The sequence below is a fragment of the Montipora foliosa genome, chromosome 8 (assembly GCF_036669935.1).
Source record: "Montipora foliosa isolate CH-2021 chromosome 8, ASM3666993v2, whole genome shotgun sequence".
Classification (NCBI taxonomy): domain Eukaryota; kingdom Metazoa; phylum Cnidaria; class Anthozoa; order Scleractinia; family Acroporidae; genus Montipora; species Montipora foliosa.
The window spans coordinates 16,731,941-16,744,440 of NC_090876.1; the positions used below are offsets into that span (position 1 = coordinate 16,731,941).

Here is a 12,500-nt window from a genome sequence, read left to right on the forward strand (position 1 = left end):
TGTGTTCATAAGCCTGACAAGCCTCGTTAACACGTTTAAAATTAAAAGAACTTTGGCTCTAAAACGAGACTACTCAGAATAATTTATTGGCGGCCATATTTGCATTCGGTCTTTTGACCATATTTGGTGTTCAAACCTGAACCTCAGAGAATTAAGGCTCATTCTTAAGCAAAAATTGCACAATCTTTTGATTCAACAAACTAATCATTATGGCCACTCACAAAGTACTTTGATGGAGCCTAAAGATAAGGAGTGTAATAAACAGTACATGTAGTGTAAAACCAACAATTATGAAATAATTAGGATAGTACGCACACTCTCATTGGTCAATAGCTGTGTTTAGATGAGAGGGATGGAAACACGGCTGTGTCATCACACGAATTTTGATTGGTTATGTAGTCACTTATGTGTTTTGATTGGCTGGTAGGAAATATGAGCGTGTATCAAGAAAATCTGTTTCAATGTAGAAGTAAATCAACCTAAATTTGCCTTCATTTGTCGAATTATTTTTGAGAAATATTTTATAAAAGCAATAGAGGACTTTTTCCATGTTTCCATAGCCTCATCTAAACACTCGAGGGGATTTGAGGGAATTCTCGACATTTATGCAGATGAGGCTATGGAAACACGGAAAACGTCCTCTATTGCTTAAGTACACAGCATTAATGTTACCACTATTTGAATCTCCTAGGATTAATGGTCTTAATTGAAGCCATTGTATTTAATGTGTTTTTAAAACATAAATTGGCATTGTAGAGGAATCTACATGTACCTTTTTTCATCTGTTTTTTCGTAATTTTGCAGCAGCTACAACTGTAGCCTGCATGCCTTGATGAGAACCTTGTAATAAACACGAGGGAGATCTGTAAAGTTATCTTGAGTTGATCTAAATGACTTCTGAAAATACATGTAAATGGCTTTGTACGGCTAAATATATAACCTCCTACACAGGTTTTTGCTGCTGTTACATTGTTTGTTTTGCTGAGTTCGATAAGGAACCTCACTTTCATGTGCCACAAACCTCAGCAAAAAAGTAATACATGTAGTAAATGGATTTAATTACCTTAGAATCATGGTTCTGCCCCTGAAAAGATCGTACAAACCCTTTTTTTTTGTGATCCGACAAACTGCTATGCAGTGGTAAAAACAATTTAAGTAACTGGAATGCAAAGCAGTATGTGATAAAATTATTACATGTATCTCAGTGATATACCCACATGTCCACATAGCAAGGGCTCAAGGAAAATGGCTGCCAATCATAATCTGATTAACTTGACACAACTTCTAGACTTCGTCAAATTAATTAATAGTGACCTCTCACAGAGACCTTCACACAAAGGGCAGAATAAAAGTATACATTGTGCCGCAATGAAACTTTGCGAAAAGAGATACTTACCAAGGTAATCTAGATTGCTTTTTGTGATTACTTATAACCAATACGAAAAAGAAAGAAATCTAGATTACCTTAATGTAATTTTAAAATGCATCTACAGTACTTCTTGTCTACCATTAATTTTGCTTATGCATTGGTACGTATTAAAAGAGTTTGATACAATTTTCTGAAAAAAAAAAAAAAATTGACTTAACCTATCAACCAAGGGTGCAGTATATGTTAGAGCCAATTTTATTTGCACCATAGATGATTTTTATCACATAAATTGCCTTCATGACAATAGTCTTATAGTTGAATATGAACTTTTAAATCTCCCAAAATTATTTTCTCCTGAAAGACCTATAGGCATGTCTTTTTATTATTTTTTTAGTAGTTCTATTTAAATGTAACATACATGCCACACGGTTTGCAACTTATTCACTGCCATTACATTTCTTGTGTGGTAAAACAATCCCTGCAATATTTGTTGGTAGAGGTAAGGATTATCTTGTTCGTTTCCTCTGTGTGGAATAAAGGCCTGCCACACTACTGGCATTCATAAAGCACACACCAGAACGAACTATTAACTTTTACTTGATTACTAAGTTTTTACTTCACTAAAATGATTGGAATGGCTTGTCAGCAGTATGATTTCTTTCATCACTCCCCAACTTTCTGCCTCATTAGACATTACAATACACATTACAGTAAGGACTCTTCAAAGTCTGCTAAATTTAACTGTTCCACTAACACACTTGCAAAATTACTTTCAGTCCTAATTTTCTCTGTAGTATGAACTTTTTCATGTGCCCTTAGAGTTCCTGTTTGCCTAAAACACTTGCCACAATGATTGCATTTATAAGGCTTCTCACCGGTATGGACTCTTTCATGTGTCCTTAAAATTCCTGCTTGGTTAAAGCACTTGCCACACTGTTTACATTCATAAGGCTTTTCCCCAGTATGGACTCTGAGATGTGTCGTTAAATGCCTTGATTGGGTAAAACACTTGCCACACTGTTTGCATTCATAGGGCTTCTCACCAGTATGAATCCTTTGGTGTACCTTTAATTTCCCTGTTTCCCTGAAACACTTGCCACACTGTTTGCATTCATAAGGTTTCTCACCAGTGTGGACTCTTATGTGACTTTTCAGACCTCCGGCTGTGCTGAAACACTTTTCACACTGTTTACATACATATGGCTTCTCTCCGGTGTGGACTCTTTCATGTGCCCTTAGGTTTGCTGTATGACTGAAACATTTTTCACACTGTTTGCATTTATAAGGCTTCTGCCCAGTATGACCTCTCTCATGTTTCCTCAGTTTCCCTGATTCTGAAAAACACTTGCTACAGTGTTTGCATTCATAGGGCTTCTCTCCAGTATGGATTCTCTCATGTATCTTTCGACTTCCTGCTGTGGTGAAACACTTGCCACACTGTTTGCATTCATAAGGCCTTTCTCCAGTATGAACCCTTGCATGTTTTCTCAGATTTCCTGAGATGGTAAAACTCTTGTCACATTGTGTGCATTTAAATGGCTTTTGTCCAGTGTGAATTCGTTCATGTGCTGTCAGACTTTCTGATCTACTAAAAGACTTGTCACAGTGTCTACAATCATAAGGCTTTTCTCCTGTGTGTGATTTTTCATGTCTTCTCAAATGTCCACTGTCTCTAAAGCACTTATCACACTGCTTGCATTCATAATTCTTCACTTCAGTATGGACTCTTTCATGTTTCCTCAGATTTCCTGATCCAGAGAAACACTTGCCACACTGCTTGCATTTAAAATTCTTTTCTCCATCAGGAGCTCTTTCATGTTTCCTTTCACTTCTTTTCTTTTTAGCAGAGTTTTGCTTTTGTGTTACTGATTTCTTTTTCATCCTCACCTTGTCTTGCATTACCACACAAAGAAAATATACCTGAAAGGAAATGATTGTCTGACTGATTAGTTTAGCAATAAGACTTCATCATCTAAGTCACCCTACTAGCTTATTCTGTGATGAGTGAAGAACATCCAAAACCTTTCAGTAAGTGGCAAGATGAGACAAGAGGCTGACCGAAATGAAAGACAAACTTAAGGCCCCTTTTTTAATGACTTCTATGGTTATTATGGCAGGGGTGAGTGGGATCCCAACCCTTCACATACCCAACTTGTTCCCAGACAGTAATACTGATACATTTGTGTACTCATTTTACCATCATCAAAATTTAATGGATGGAAAGCTGAGTGAACTTTGCAATGCACATGCTGGGATTCAAACATGGGATCTGGTCTTGAAGCCATGTCTACATGTACTTCACTATGTGCACCATAAGAGTAGTAGAACACATTTTTTTGAAATCTTTGGATGTTGTCCTTCAGTAGCATTTTCACTAAAAGAATAAAAATACTTATGTGGCCTTTAACTACTATGAATACTAAAACTAAAAGTCTGAGCTTTTGCCGCTCAACTCAATCATCAGGGACAGTTGATGCTACTGAGAGGCGAAAGCTCGGACTTCTAGTTTTAGTATTTTTACAGTAGTTCAAGGCCACATAAGTAGTTTTATTTTTTTTACAATTTTGTTGAATGCTATGAGCTCCTGACGTGAACTAACCATACCATAAAATTATGGGAACTACACTGGAATAAAGGGCACCAAACAACCACTCGTCTTAAAGAAAGAAATAATAATATTATGTTCAGGGATTTCATTAGGGTTTTATACCCTGGCAATAATAATGATTATTATGGTTTAATTTCATCATTCTTTTTTTTTTTTCAGGCTAAAGAATGTGCAGAGATGAAGTAGTCAAAATTTGCCCACCTCCCAGCCCTAAATGAACTTTAGCATTTCCTACATGTAAGTAATTGGAGAAATCTATATCAGCACTTGATTCATCTATTCATTTATTTCTCTATTTTATTTCTTAATCAAATTTACATATTTATTGGCATGCCTAGCTGAGTTTAACTTTAGGCTGCATGAAATTTTGACTGTAAATTTCTGAGTTATACCAAAGGTAGCTTAACTGTAGTGTGTGAGTTTGAAGTTATGAAAATACATGTTGATCTTAACGGTTGAAACCCAAAGGAATACATCTGTAGCTGCAGCAGAAATAATAATATTCTGAGGGAGTTGAATAGACTGAATTCAATTCAATTCAATTCAATTCTTTATTATGCACTATTTACATGTACATCAATTACAGGGTAGTTAATACTATTATTAGTACTTTTAATAGAAAATGAATCTATTGCAATGTACATAGAAGAAGAAAAATTACCTAGCCAAAAACATATGTGCATGGTAGCCTGTGGACTTGGTAGCATTGGCTTTTGAGCTGGTTACCACCATATTAAAGAAAATTTCTTTCTTGTGGGCAAAGAACATGCACCATACACATTGACTTGTTTTAGTCAATACTGTGAGTTTTGTTTTGCATGCACTGCTCCAGCTCATGATACCTTAGCAGGGGTGTCAATTCTCCCAGATAATCCGGGAGACTCAAGATTTTGGACTCTATTTCCCGGTTCCAAGATTATGGTCTGAAATCTCTCAATTAATCACCGAGAATTGGCGTTTGTTTGAGTCATATTAAAATCGATAATAACAAACTTTAAACGTTTCATAAACTGCGATGAACAGTTCATTGCTATTGACGCATTGTACTTTAAGCAAGAATGTGATTGGTCCAAAATAAACCAATCAAATTAAATGTTGAAATGCCTATGACATCTTTTTCGTGCATTTTTTGACTTTTTGCCAAGATTGCATGAGGCCTAGTGTACTTGTGTCAAATCATGAAGATTAAAGAGGTCAATTGACTTTACTTTGCTTCAGAGGGAGTTTTTAGGACTATTAGCTTTTCGTTTCCTACTTGTAAAGACAATTGTCGCTAAAAATTAATTGCAAAGAGTCCCAATTTAAATATCATACATCGAACGGAATCAACAAGTATTTTTTGCATAAAAGACGAAATGTGGCGTCACTAGAAATGATGTCACAAGCGTTATGACATCATCTATGATCTCATCCCAATCAATTCTTAATATTCATTTTGAAGACTTTATGGGTTGACCTCCCTGCCATAATTTAATAGGGGTAGACAAGAGTATAATACAACTGCTTAAGGAAAACTACCGTACTTTTAAGGAATTCGGGGGGTGTAGGGATGGCGCAGTGGTGAGAGCACTCGCCTCCCACCAAAATGGCCTGGGTTCGATTCCTCGACTGAGCGTCACATGTGGGTTGAGTTGTTGGTTCTCTACTCTGCACCGAGAGGTTTTTCCTGGGTACTCCGGTTTCCCCTCTCTTAAAAAACCAACATTTAACTTGATTTGCGTTGATTGTCAATTTCACTTTACAGTGTCCCCAATTAATTCTCCAGCACTATATAGACTACATGTAGACACTTAAATAAAGTTCCTTCCCTTCCCTTTTTCCTTTACATTTCGGTCAACATATGTTCCGTACTGTATAAAGTATTCCTATCTTTTGCTAGTTTGCTATTTACATGCTGAATCTGAGGATTTCTGTTTTAGGAACAAAGACCATGCACTGCACACATTGATTTTGTTTAGTCATTACCCTTGTGAGTCTTGTTTTGCATGCACCGCCAAAGCTAATGATATCATAATGTTATTTAAGAAGGGTAGACAAGAGTATAATACAACTGCCTAAGGCCATATACATGTATGTCAGAATGTTTCTACAGTTAGCTTAGGTGGCTTGTGGTTTGCCCTTATAATGGGATAAGGGATTTTTTGCTTCCTCGGTTCACATGGCTCCAACTCATAGGAGTCATGCAAACCATTATGGTTAGCCTAAAATTAATTTCACATTGGCTAGCCTAGTTAGCACTGCAGTTAGCTTACAGTTCCTTAGGTAGCTTGCGGTTATTGGGATCAGGGATTTCTGGCTTGCTGGCTCACACTGTCTCCAAACTAATGTTAGCTTATCACAAGCAGTAATGGAGGTAAATTTTTCTATTTGAAGAATCAAGTCTTATTAGACAAAGAAAAATAATTTGTTCATTTTTAATCTTTTCAACTGAATTATTTTTAAGTAATTACTTTCTGTTGCAATGTCTTCTATAATATAAGACAACATATAACAAATTAGTCCCTGATCAACTAACTTTAATTCTGCCTTCACATTCGTTTTGGAGATTTCAGTCCACTTTTAAATTGTAACTAATGATTCTAGCAGTAATTACCATGCTATGAGCACTTCTGAACTACTTTTTGCTGTTTTTAGCTATTTTTTTAAATTAAGAAGCTAAACATTAATTTTTCAAATCTACCTGTGGAGCATCACTTTATAACATGAGAAAATTGTTATTAGGTAATATTAAATGATTCTAAAGAATGACATTCCGAAAACATGAAGCTTATAACATTTTAAGGCTTTGCAGCTCCATATTAGAACTATTACTGCAATAACCACAATGTAAATGTAATTACATTCTGTAAATGTAAACACAACACTTTTTTGAGGAAAAAAATCCTGCAGAGAAATGAGGAGAGAAAAAAGATATCCTGCAGAGCATTTAGGAGGGAAAAAAATATCCTGCTCACCAAGGTTGCAAGAAAAAAAAAACTTGCTGACCAGAAATCTGCTGATGCAAGCAGCTTTTAGAATTGTGTGAGTGGCTTACGCGTGCGCGCTAACCTGAAAACCCTTTTGAGATTCTTTAAGTCAATACACTTCCTTACACATTCAGGTAAAATATTAAAGCTCTTAGCAGCTTGATCTTGATAGATGTGATACTAGTCGGATTTCAAGCTGCATACATGTAGCTGCACTGGACCTCAGAGTTCAATTGTGCTTAAATTGCTTCAGTCGCAAATACAATGTAACTTACGTTAAAGCATGAAGTATAGTCTGCTATTGGCCATTCAATGCACTCATTTAATGAATAAAAAAATTAAATAATAATATAATATAGTGGCCAGGCTGGCGACTGAGTGTGAAAAGTCAGTCGCCAGTGAGGAAAATCTGGTCGCATTGGCAACCTCAGCGGTCACAACGTTGAGCACTGTGGTTAATGACAAAATGAAAATGGTCAAATTTAGGCTGGGAAGCAGCAATTGTCCTGTTGTTTCAGTTGAATTTGCAGATAATTGGCTAAGAAAAGTGAAAAAAGCTAAATTAATCCACTGGACTGTTCTTGGGAATTTGCTTGCCTTGGTAGAACAAGGGTTGGCTGTTTTGTCTCAAGGCTTCCCTTCTCGTAGAGAGGAGAGAAAGCTGGAGAAAAAAAAAACCCACTGATATTGCACATAAACCCGCCAGAAAGTGACACGTGGACGGGGAAGTGATGATAGGAACACATCAGTTTTCAAGAATATTATTATTTTTGTCAAATTTTCTTTGGGTTTCAACCGTTTGGATCGACATGCATCATTCACTGAATTGACTGATTGTGCTGCCTGAGGTTGGAATCATAGTAGTTTGGATCTTCAGGAGTAGGAAAAAGTTTTCAATTTGATATTTAGTGACAAACCACTTGGTCGTTATATTTAACTTTCCCTAAATATAGATTAAATCACGTTGAGGCTGTTTTAGCGGCGGATTGTTAATTTTGTGATTAGGGATTTCCATCCAAAACTCTTACCTGTTTCTTTGTTTCTGATTCCTTTAGGAATCGAAAATAATGGTGATCGGATGAGCTGAAGTCGTTCCTTGATTTTGGGTTTACTTCGGTGTAAAAACCTGTGAAACTTTTTCTTTGTTTTGTTAGCTCGTGGTAGCTCTTTTGTTTTCCTTTGTGTTACGTCATCTGTGAGTTTCACAGGTTTTTACACCGAGGATGAGTCTTGATTCAAAAAGATCGACGATCCCCCTGCTAATGTGCTTCATATTCTGTAACTATCAAATTTATCTAGCCACCGAAGACACTTATCGAGCCAGTGTACCATATGTGTTTTTTCCTATTCTATTAAATGCAGGCAACAACTTCTTCTTACCTTCAATAACAAAGATTTCGGTCAAGAGAGGTCAAAGCAAAACCCGACGCCATTTCAGTATCAGAGCCTGCCAGGTTTGGTCAGTGGGTGTGTTGGGTGTGACCGCGTCATGTAACGTAGCCTCATGTAGTACGCCATGTACCCAGAATAACCAGAATTTTGGACGACCTGGAATGGGGACTGTAATGGCTGGCTGTGTTGAAAAGTGTGACGAGGACGCGGGGACAGGGGACGTGGAGACTCGGGAACCAGGGTCCGTGGGGACTCGGGGACGTGGTGACGCATTTTTACCATTTGTTCAACTTTTCATCATATTTCAAAAAAGTCCTCGTCTTTTGATCGTAACTGTGTTGTACCCCGGTTTTATGTTCCTCGTTTGTGCAATGTGAAACAAAGGTATAGTAAATATATCTTTAATTTTCTGCATGCTAACCTTTTCATTTCACTCGTAGTTGTCTGTGTCACGTGACATTTTTGACTAGTGACGTCATAACGCTTGTTTTTGACATTGGGGAACATCTACCCTAAAAAAATCCGTCAACTTTTTGCTTGAAACTGCTTAAAACAATCGTTAACGTATAATTATACATATTTTGTTCATTTTCATTGTGACTTTTATGCGTAGTTACTAAAACATGGAACCAGCCAAACCAGCCATAACCAGCCAAAACCGACGTGATAGTCACGCAACATCACACAGACGGCCATGTCACGGAAAATATCACACAAACCGGTCGTATTAAGGTATATTGTGGATGGTTTTGGGTGGTTTTGGCTGGTTTTGTTGGAGGTTGTAAGTGGTTTTGGGTGGTTTTGGGTGGTTTTGGCTGGTTCCATGTTTTAGTAACTACGGACTTTTATGGACATCTATGTGACTTTGACCTGTTTTTTTCTTTTAATTTTAGTTTGCCTTTTCCGTTAAGATGGGGATATGGCAGAATGATAATGCATCAAAAGGATTACTAAAGCAAGGAACAAAACACGTTGATACTTGAAGATGAGTTTTCCATCCTTGTTTCCGATAAAATATTTAAATTGGCCGTTAAAAAATAACGCGACACATTTCACTTGAAAGAGCGAGTAGAATGCTAACTATGCAGATTTTAAGTTAACGTCGATTGGATAAATACTTCCTTGTGGAACCAAAATATGCCAATTTATGAGCTTGGTAAAGCCTTAACACACTGGAGTCAAGAGTTACTTAGCTTCTGTCCATGGTCCTGTAATGACAAACATTTTCGACAATATCAACGGTAACAACCCGAATTTCTCATGAAACTAAGGTAACAAATTGAACAAGCGCCAGGGAAGATGCAGTCACAATGCCGCCAACAACGACATTGGCATGGTATTCAAACATCACTTACAGAAAAGAAGTTATATAAGGCTCAAGTATTTGAGCAGCAATGACAACAACAAACGCTGCAAACGTGAAATTTCGGCTACAGTGTTGGAGCAATGTAATGGGCCATTAGGTCTCCTGCTTTGTTTCTCAGTCGAAATCTGTGACGGGTGGCGAGAAGTACTTTTAGAGAATCCAATTTTTGAATTTCAGTGCGTATTTAGCTGGTACTTGAAAAACATAGAGATAATCGTTATTGCAAAATAACATAAGGAATTCAACTTCCTTTTTACGTTAGGATGTTTTCCCATTTCTGAAATTCTGTACTTCGAAAATGCGTCGCCGCATCCTCGATTCTCGACGTCCACAAGTTCCCCAATCCCCGAGTCCCCGTCCCACTACAGCCGAACTAGCTGACCTGGACAGCAATGTGTAGGGTAATTTTGCAGGTGCAGGAGTGTTCAGATAAAGGCTTTATTAAAAAATCGGCAAAGAAATAGACACTGTACAACTAACGGGTAACTACAGTGTCTTTGTGTAATGGCGACTGGTTGTGTTTTCTTAAAGGGAAAGTACGGGTCTAGAAAAGGTTTCTCTGAATTACTAAAACTTTTCCTCAGGAATTCGAAAATAATTGCCGTTTTGTCCAGTTCCCTGTAAAAATGTGACAAGAATGCTTTGAAGTTGCCTCTTTCGTGACTTGGAGAGCGTCATCTTCGATATGACCTGTTATGACGTAGCAATGGTTGACAAAGGTGTTCGACCTTACCAAGTTCTTCGTTCCCCGATCACTTTCTCAATGTTGTGTGACCTTTCTGCTCCAAGAAATTCAAGTGTAAGATGAACTATGGTAAACCGTCTTGTGGTTCAATAGGTAGTAGGCCAAGTAGGCCATAAATGCTACAGAAACTCAAATCACTTAGTATTTGTGGATTCTCTGGTCAATAAAACTGGGCGGCAAAATCAGCCAGAGCAAATGTAAACAAGACAAAAACCTTGAACATGCAACATGTAAATATTCCACAAGTGTACCTTCTTTTCTTTTTCGCTTTCTTTCTTTTCCGACAACGGTCTTTGATGCTTCAGCAAACGTATTTGTTTCGCTGACGAAACTATCAGATGTTGCTCAATACACATCATAGCAAAGCTTTTTTCACAGCAACAATTACCGCTGTTGGCGTTTTACGCATTCGAGGGGGATGAAACTAGACACATGTCTTTTAAATAAGAAAACAGAAGATTCCACCGGAAAATGAAATTTAAAGAAATGTTTGCCTGCGAATTAAAATAATAAATGAATGGATTCCTCAAACCTGAAAACCTGACTGCTATATTGTCTGTTCGGGTCTGTCATTTTGCTAAGACGGACTTCAAGCGGGATCTTTAGGTATATGAATGTTGGTCTTGGTCACCTTCGCTTCATACTGAAATCTTAGTCAACCAGTCCAAAATATCATTACATTGGAGGCAGAAAACTGAATCAAGCAATATATTGACGACTTTCACTGTTATGCGCTTTTCCAGGCAGAAAAATAAACAACTTGAATTCTATAATTTTGTTAGCTTTATAGACACCACTGAAATTATTCACTCTTACCATTCGATGGAATCGTTTGTTTGGAAGTTGTAACAGGAATCTCGTAGAAAGCCACGGTAGACAGATTAAACTTGATTTCCAGGCGTTTATTTTACAGCAATGAGCGTAGGATAGCATTGCAAGGTCTCTTTTGCTTCGTAAACCTCCTGCATATAACTCACATATACACGACCACGAGGTAAATTTGTTCTGATGGTCGAGCCACTATTAATACAATTTACCCTCTGGATTAAGATTCAAGTCTACAAAGTTTTGCTTCCTCGCCTGTGTTTTCCTCGTTTACATCAAGTACATTTAGTTATCAGGAGAAATCCTTGATTATTGCTAGGTCATAGCCTCGTTTGCATACACAAAAACAAAGATGGCGGACTTAAAATTGCTCATTTTTGGCTATTTAAACACATTAAGCCCAAACGAGTGGTCAAGTATATGAAAATACTGGTAAAGAACTTTCGATTCAGAGAAAGTTTTTCTAGGCCGTAGTTTCCCTTTAAGCTGTGTTCTTTACATTGTATTTCTGCTTTCTAATGTGTGCGCGCCGCGTCCAAAAGATTCACCACACCTACTTAAGCAAACGGGACGGCTTTCGGGATGGTGTGGTCACGCACTCTTCTCAGAAATCGGGTGAACTTTTTGCGCTATCTTGGATTTAGTGCACACCGTCGCAAGACTTTCCTGGCCCCAAGTCTGGCGTACTATTCCAAACTCAGTCGCTGAGTTTCAGCTGATACGGCTTCTTTTCTGTTGCGACATTAGGGAGCTTAAGCACGCGCGTTTTTGAGACGCGGACGGCAACCGGAAGTGAGCTGCTTACCCTTTTATCTTGTCTTGACACTACTACATTTACATTCCCAAGTATCTTTTCTCCATTAGAGATGATTAGTATAAAAATCTAGGAGACACCACTGTCCTGGCACGAGAAATGTTCTCTTCCGGTTGCCGTCCGCGTCTCAAAAACGCGCGTGCTTACGCTCCCTAATATTAACTCCCAGGTCCTGGTCCAGTTAAACTATAATAAAAACTATGTTCAGTGTGCCGAAGGAGAGTAGCTCATAACCATCGAGCGATTCAAATTGATCCTTCTCTGCTGGTGCCACATCAAATGCCTGCTGAATACCGCATACTAGCCTCCCCGTCTGCCAGCTTTCAGCTTACAATTGCGTGTGTTGCGCAGGGGTGGATCCAGGATTTTTCTTACGATGAGTTGCACTACTAAGGAATGGCGTAGCTGACCCGTG

The 12,500-nt window shown here is 37.9% G+C and overlaps 1 pseudogene; it reads right to left on the bottom strand.

The window, feature by feature from the left end:
* Positions 1-1,364: 1,364 nt before the first annotated feature.
* LOC137968325 (zinc finger protein 709 pseudogene) overlaps positions 1,365-12,500 on the bottom strand; it is a 28,654-nt pseudogene continuing 17,518 nt past the window's right edge.